This window comes from Mesoplodon mirus (assembly GCF_964341445.2).
Source record: "Mesoplodon mirus genome assembly, contig: SUPER_3_unloc_7, whole genome shotgun sequence".
NCBI classification, from domain to species: domain Eukaryota; kingdom Metazoa; phylum Chordata; class Mammalia; order Artiodactyla; family Ziphiidae; genus Mesoplodon; species Mesoplodon mirus.
The window spans coordinates 1,070,660-1,078,440 of NW_028295713.1; positions in this window are offsets into that span (position 1 = coordinate 1,070,660).

Here is a 7,781-nt window from a genome sequence, read left to right on the forward strand (position 1 = left end):
AAAAATGGTGACAGTTCCCATGCTGACAGTTCTCATTGTGACAATGCACACGGTCACAACCGATGCTGACACTGCTCATGGTAGCTGTACCCGTGGTGACAGTGCTCATGGTGATAGTGACCATGTTAACAGTGCCCATGGTGACACTGCCCATGGTGACAATGCCCATGATGACAGTGCCCATGGAGTCAGTGCCCACGGAGCCATTGCCTATGGTAACAGTGCTCACAGTGACAGTACCCATGGTAACAGTGACCACGGTGAGAGTGCTCATGGTGATAGTGGCTATGGTGACAGATCACACTGTGACAGTCCGCATTGTGCCAGTACCAATAGTGACAGTGCCCATGGTGACATGGACCACGGTGAGAGTGCTCACGGTGCTAGTGCTCACAGTAATAGTGCTCATGGTGACAGTGCCGACAGTGACGGTGCTCACGGTGACAGTGCCTATGGTGATAGTGCCCATGGTGAGAGTCCGCCCATTGATAGTGCCCATGGTGGCAGTTCCCATTGTGAAAGTGCTCATGATGACATTGCCCATGTTGGTAGTTCCCATGGTGACAGTGCTCACGGTGATAGTGACCTTGGTAACTGTGCACATGGTGGCCGTGCCCTTGGTGACAGTGCCAATGATGACAGTACTCATGGTGACAGTTCCCATGGGGACAAGGCACAGGTTGGCAGTGAAAAATGGTGAAAGTGCCCATGTTGACAGTTCTCATGGTGACAGTGCACACGGTAACAACCCATGCAGACAGTACTCACGGTGACATTTCTCATGGTTGCAGTACCCATGGTGACAGTGCTCACAGTGATACTGCCCATGGTGGCAGTGCCCATGGTGACAGTGCCCATGGTGACACTGCCCATGATGACAGTGCCCATGGTGAAAGTTCCCACGGCGCCATTGCCTACGGTGACTGTGCTCATGGTAACAGTGCCCATGGTGACAGTGACCATGGTGAGAGTGCTCACACTGATAGTGCCCATGGTGACAGGGCTCATGGTGCCAGTCCGCATTGTGCCAGTACCCATGGCGACAGTGGTCATGGTGACAGTGACCACAGTGAGAGTGCTCACTGTGATAGAGCTCACGGTAATAGTGCTCATGGTGACAGTGCAAATGGTGACAATACCCATGGTGACAGTACCCATGTTGAAAATACCCATGGTGGCAGTTCTCATGGTGACAGTGCTCATAATAGCAGTGCCCAAGGTGGCAGTCCTCGTGGTGACAGTGCTAATGGTGACAGTGCTCTTGGTGGCAGTTCCCATTGGGACAGTACCGATGGTGACCCTGTGCATTGTAACAGTGCCCATGGTAACCGTGCTCACGGTGATAGTGCACATCGTGACAGTGCCCATGGTGGTAGTTCACCTGGTGACAGTGCTAAATAGTGACAGTGCACATGCTGACAGTGCTCACGGTGATAGTGCCCATGGTGACAGTGCCCACGGTGATAATGGGTATTATTACAGTGTTCATCATGACAGAGCCCAAGGTGGCAGTGGCCATGGTGACAGTGCCCACAATGACAGTGCCCATGGTAACAGTGCCGACAGTGACAGTGCCCATGGTGACACTTCTCACAGTGAATGTGCCCATGGGGACAGTTACCATGATGAGATTTCTCATGGTGATAGTGCCCGTTGTGACAGTGCTCACAGTGACAATGCCCATGGTGCCAGTGCCCATAGAGACATTCCGCACGGTCACATTTCTCACGGTGAAAGTGCCTATGGTGACACTGCACCTGGTGGCAGTGCAAAATGGTGACAGTGCCCATGGTGACATTGCTCATAGTGACTTTGCTTACAGTGATAGTCCTTACGGTGACAGTGTGCATGGTGACACTGCACACAGTTGCAGTGTTTATGGTGACAGTCTTCACGGTGATACTTTCCATGGTGATAGTGCCCATGGTGACACTGCACATGGTGGCAGTGATAAATGGTGACAGTGCCCCTGTTGACAGTTCTCATGGTGAGAGTGCACATGGTGACAACCCGTGCAGACTGTACTCATGGTGACAGTACTCACGGTGACAGTTCTCATGTTTGCAGTATCCATGGTGACAGTGCTCACAGTGATAGTGCCCATGGTGAGCGTGCCCATGATGACAGGGCCCATGGTGCCATTGCCTATGGTGACAGTGCTCATGGTAACAGTGCCCAAGGTGACAGTGACCATGGTGAGAGTGCTCACACTGATGGTGCCCATGGTGACAGTGCTCACGGTGCCTGTCTACATTGTGCCAGTACCCATGGCGACAGTGCTCATGGTGACAGTGACCACAGTGAGAGTGCTCATAGTGATAGTGCTCACGGTAATAGTGCTCATGGTGACAATGCAAATGGTGACAATACCATGGTGACAGTACTCATGTTGAAAATACCCATGGTGGCAGTTCTCATAGCGACAGATCTCATGGTGACAGTGCTCATAATAGCAGTGCCCAGGTGCCAGTGCTCGTGGTGACAGTGCTAATGGTGACAGTGCTCTTGGTGGCAGTTCCCATCGGGACAATACTGATGGTGACGCTGTGCATTGTTACAGTGCCCATGGTAACCGTGCTCACGGTGATAATGCACATCGTGACAGTGCCCATGGTGGTAGTTCACCTGGTGACAGTGCTAAATAGTGACAGTGCACGTGCTGACAGTGCTCACGGTGATAGTGCCCATGGTGACAGTGCACACGGTGATAATGGGCATTGTTACAGAGTTCATGGTGACAGCACACGGTGGCAGTGGCCATGGAGACAGTGCCCACAATGACAGTGCCCATGGTGACAGTGCTGACAGTGACAGTGCCCATGGTGACACTTCTCACGGTGACAGTGCCCATGGGGACAGTTAGCATGGTGAGATTTCTCACGGTGACAGTGCCCGTTGTGACAGTGCTCACAGTGACAATGCCCATGGTGCCAGTGCCCATAGAGTCATTCCGCACGGTCACATTTCTCACAGTGAAAGTGCCTATGGTGATATTAACCATGGTGACACTGCACATGGTGGCAGAGCAAAATGGTGACAGTGCCCATGGTGACATTGCTCATGGTGACTTTGCTTACGGTGATAGTCCTTACAGTGACAGTGCGCATGGTGACACTGCACACAGTGACAGTGTTCATGGTGACAGTGTTCACGGTGATAGTTCCCATGGTGAGATTGTCCATGGTAACAGTGCCCATAGTCACAATTCTCATGGTGTAGTGCTCACAGTGACAGTGTCCATGGTGTCATGCCCATGGTGACAGTGCTCATGGTGACAGTGCTCATGTTGGCAGTGCCATAAATAACAGTGCTCATTGTGGCAGTGCTCATGGTGTCCGTGCTCATGGTGACAGTGCCCATGTTTACAGTGTTTATGGTGATAGATGTCACGGTGTCAGTGCCCACGGGGACAGTGCCAAGGCTGACAAAGCCCAGGGTGATACTTCCCATTGGGACAGTGCCCATGGTGACAGCACCCAGTGTGACAAGGCACATGGTGACAGTGCTCACGGTGATGGTGCCCATGGTGACAGTGCCGATGGTGAGAGTGCCATTAGTGACAGTGCTCATGGTGAAACTGCCCATGGAGACATCGCCCATGGTGATAGTGCTCATGGTGACAACCCCACGGTGACAGTGCCAATGTTGATAGTCCCCGTTTTGACAGGTCTTACATTGAATGTGACCATGGTGTCCGTGCTCATGGTGACAGTGCTCAAGGTTAGTGTCTCCATGTTGACAGTGCCGATGGTGACAATTCTCACGGTGACAGGGCCTAAGGTGAAAATTCTCATAGTGACAGTGTTCACGGTGACAGTGCCCATGGTGCTATTACCCATGGTGACAGTTCTCATAGTGAAACTGCCCATGGTGACACTGCACATGGTGGCAGTGCAAAATGGTGACAGTGTCCATGGTGCTATTGCTCATGGTGACATTGCTTACGGTGATAGTGTGTATGGTGAAACTGCACACAGTGACATTGCTCATGGTGACAGTGTTCACGGCGTTAGTTCCTATCGTGAATGTGACCTTGGGGACGGTGCCCATTGTCACAATTCTCATGGTGTAGTGCTCATGGTGACAGTGCCCATGGTGACAATACACAGGGTGACAGTATTCATGGTGACATTGCTCATGGTGAGAGTGCCCATGTTCACAACTGTCACGGTGATAGTTCCCATGGTGACAATACCCAGGGTAACAGAGCTGATGGTAAAAGTGTTCACGGTGACAGTGCCCATGATGACAGTACCTAAGGTGACAATTCCCATGGTGAGACTGCTCATAGACAGTGCCCATGGTGACAATACCCAGCATGTCCTGTCCATGGTGACAGTGATCATGGTGACACTTCTCATGAGGACAGTGCCATAAGTGACAGTGCTCATTGTGGCAGTGCTCATGGTGACCGTGCTCATGGTGACAGTGCCCATGGTGACAGTGCCTATGGTGATAGATATCATGGTGGCCATGCCCAGGGTGACATTGCCCACGGTGACAAAGCCCAGGGTGATACTTCCCATTGTGACAGTGCCAACGGTGGCAGAGCCCATGGTGACAGTGCCCAAGATCACAGTGCCCATGGTGAGAGTGCTAACGGTGACTGTGCCCATGGTGACAGCACCCAGTGTGACAATGCCCATTGTGACAGTGCTCACGGTGACCATGCCGATGGTGATAGTGCCAATAGTGAGAGTGCTCACGGTGACACTGCCCATGGGGACACTGACCATGGTGATAGTGCTCATCATGACAACCCCTCGGAGGCAGTGCCAATGGTGAGAGTCCCCGTGGTGACAGTTCTCACGGTGAAAGTGATCCTGTTGAAATTTCTCATGGTGACAGTGCTCATGGTGACAGTGCTCAAGGTGATAGTCTCCATGTTGACAGTGTCCATGGTGACTGTTCTCACGGTGACAGTGCCTATGGTGATTATGCTCTTAGTGACAGTGCTCATGGTGACAGTGCCCATGGTGGCAGTGACCACGGTGACTGTTCTCACCGTGGTAGTGCCCATGGTGACAGTGTTCATGATGACAGTCCGCATTAAGGCTGTGCCCACGGTGACACTGCTCATGGTGATTGTTCTCACGGTGATAGTACGCACGGTGACAGTGCCAAAGGTGACAATACCCAGGTGATAGTAATCATGGTGAAAGTGCCCATGGTGGCAGTTCTCATACTGACAGTTCTTGTGACAGTGCTCATGGTGGCAGTGCTCGTGTTGACAGGGCTCTTGGTGACAGTGCTCATGGTGGCAGTGCCCATGGTGAGACTCCCGATGGTGACACTGCCCATGGTGACAGTGCACATGGTCATGGTGCATCTGCTGGCAGTGCAAAATAGTGAGAGTGCCCATGATGATATTGCTCATGGTGATAGTGCCCATGGTGAGAGTGCCCATGGTTCCAGTGCTCATGGTGACAGTGCCCATTGTGACAGTGCCCCTGGTGACAGTGCACACCGTGAGAGTGTCCATGGTGTCTGTGCCCATGGTGACAGTTCTTATCATGAGAGTGTTCATGGTAGCAGTGTTCATGGTAATAGTGCTCACGGAGACATTGCCCACAATGAGAGTGCCCATGGTGAGAATACTGACTGTGACAGTGCCCATGATGACTTTTCTCTCTGCGACAGTGCCCTTGGGGACAGTTAGCACGGTGAGATTTCTCACAGTGATAGTGCACATGGTTTCAGTGCTAATAGTGAAAAGACCCACGGCGCCAGTGCCCATCATGGCATTGCTCACGGTGATAGTTCTCACGGTGACAGTGCCCATGGTGATATTACCCATGGTGACAGTACTCAGTGATCAAGTGCTCATGGTGACAGTGCCTAAGGTGATAGTGCACACGGTGGCAGTGCAAAATGGCGACAGTGCCCATGGTGACATTGCTTAATGTGATAGTCCTTGTGGTGACATTGCGCATGGTGACATTGCCCACCACGACAGTTCTCTTGTTGACAGTGCTCATGGTGATAGTGCCAATGTTGGAAGTGCCCATCGTGAAAGTGCCCATGGTGACAGTTCTTATGATGAGAGTGGTCAGAGTGGCAGTGCTCATGGTGAAAGTGCCCATGGTGACAGAGCCCACGGTGACAGTGTCCATAGTTATAGTGTCCACGGTGACAGTCCTAACAGTGAAATTGTCCATGGGGACACTGCCCATGGTGAAAGTGCCCATGGTCACAACACTCACGGTGATAGTGCTCACGGTGTGAGTGGCCATGGTGACAGTGACCACGGTGACACTTCTAATGGTGATACTGCCCATGATGACAGTGCTCATGGTGACAGTCGACATTGTGCCAGTGCCCAAGGTGACAGTGCTCATGGTGACAGTGCCCAAAGTCACAATACCCATGGTGACAGTGCCCAGGCTGACAGTTCTCAAGGTGATAGTGCCCATGGTGACAGTGCACATGGTGATACAGAGAATGGGGACAGTGCTTATGGTGACAGTGGTCATGGTTGCAGTACCCATGGTGATAGTGCTGAAACTGACAGTGCCCTTGGGGATAGTGCCCATGGTGAGTGTGCTCGTGTTAATAGTGCCCATGGTGGCAGTTCCCATTGTGAAAGTGCTCATGATGACAGTGCCCATGTTGGTAGTTCCCATGGTGACAGTGCTCATGGTGATAGTGACCATGTTAACAGTGCACATGGTGGCTGTGCCCTTGGTGACAGTGCCCATGATGACAGTATTCATGGTGACAGTGCTCACGGTGATAGTGACCATGGTGAGGATGCACATGGTGGTAGTCCACATGGTGGCAGTGAAAAATGGTGACAGTTCCCATGCTGACAGTTCTCATTGTGACAATGCACACGGTCACAACCGATGCTGACACTGCTCATGGTAGCTGTACCCGTGGTGACAGTGCTCATGGTGATAGTGACCATGTTAACAGTGCCCATGGTGACACTGCCCATGGTGACAATGCCCATGATGACAGTGCCCATGGAGTCAGTGCCCACGGAGCCATTGCCTATGGTAACAGTGCTCACAGTGACAGTACCCATGGTAACAGTGACCACGGTGAGAGTGCTCATGGTGATAGTGGCTATGGTGACAGATCACACTGTGACAGTCCGCATTGTGCCAGTACCAATAGTGACAGTGCCCATGGTGACATGGACCACGGTGAGAGTGCTCACGGTGCTAGTGCTCACAGTAATAGTGCTCATGGTGACAGTGCCGACAGTGACGGTGCTCACGGTGACAGTGCCTATGGTGATAGTGCCCATGGTGAGAGTCCGCCCATTGATAGTGCCCATGGTGGCAGTTCCCATTGTGAAAGTGCTCATGATGACATTGCCCATGTTGGTAGTTCCCATGGTGACAGTGCTCACGGTGATAGTGACCTTGGTAACTGTGCACATGGTGGCCGTGCCCTTGGTGACAGTGCCAATGATGACAGTACTCATGGTGACAGTTCCCATGGGGACAAGGCACAGGTTGGCAGTGAAAAATGGTGAAAGTGCCCATGTTGACAGTTCTCATGGTGACAGTGCACACGGTAACAACCCATGCAGACAGTACTCACGGTGACATTTCTCATGGTTGCAGTACCCATGGTGACAGTGCTCACAGTGATACTGCCCATGGTGGCAGTGCCCATGGTGACAGTGCCCATGGTGACACTGCCCATGATGACAGTGCCCATGGTGAAAGTTCCCACGGCGCCATTGCCTACGGTGACTGTGCTCATGGTAACAGTGCCCATGGTGACAGTGACCATGGTGAGAGTGCTCACACTGATAGTGCCCATGGTGA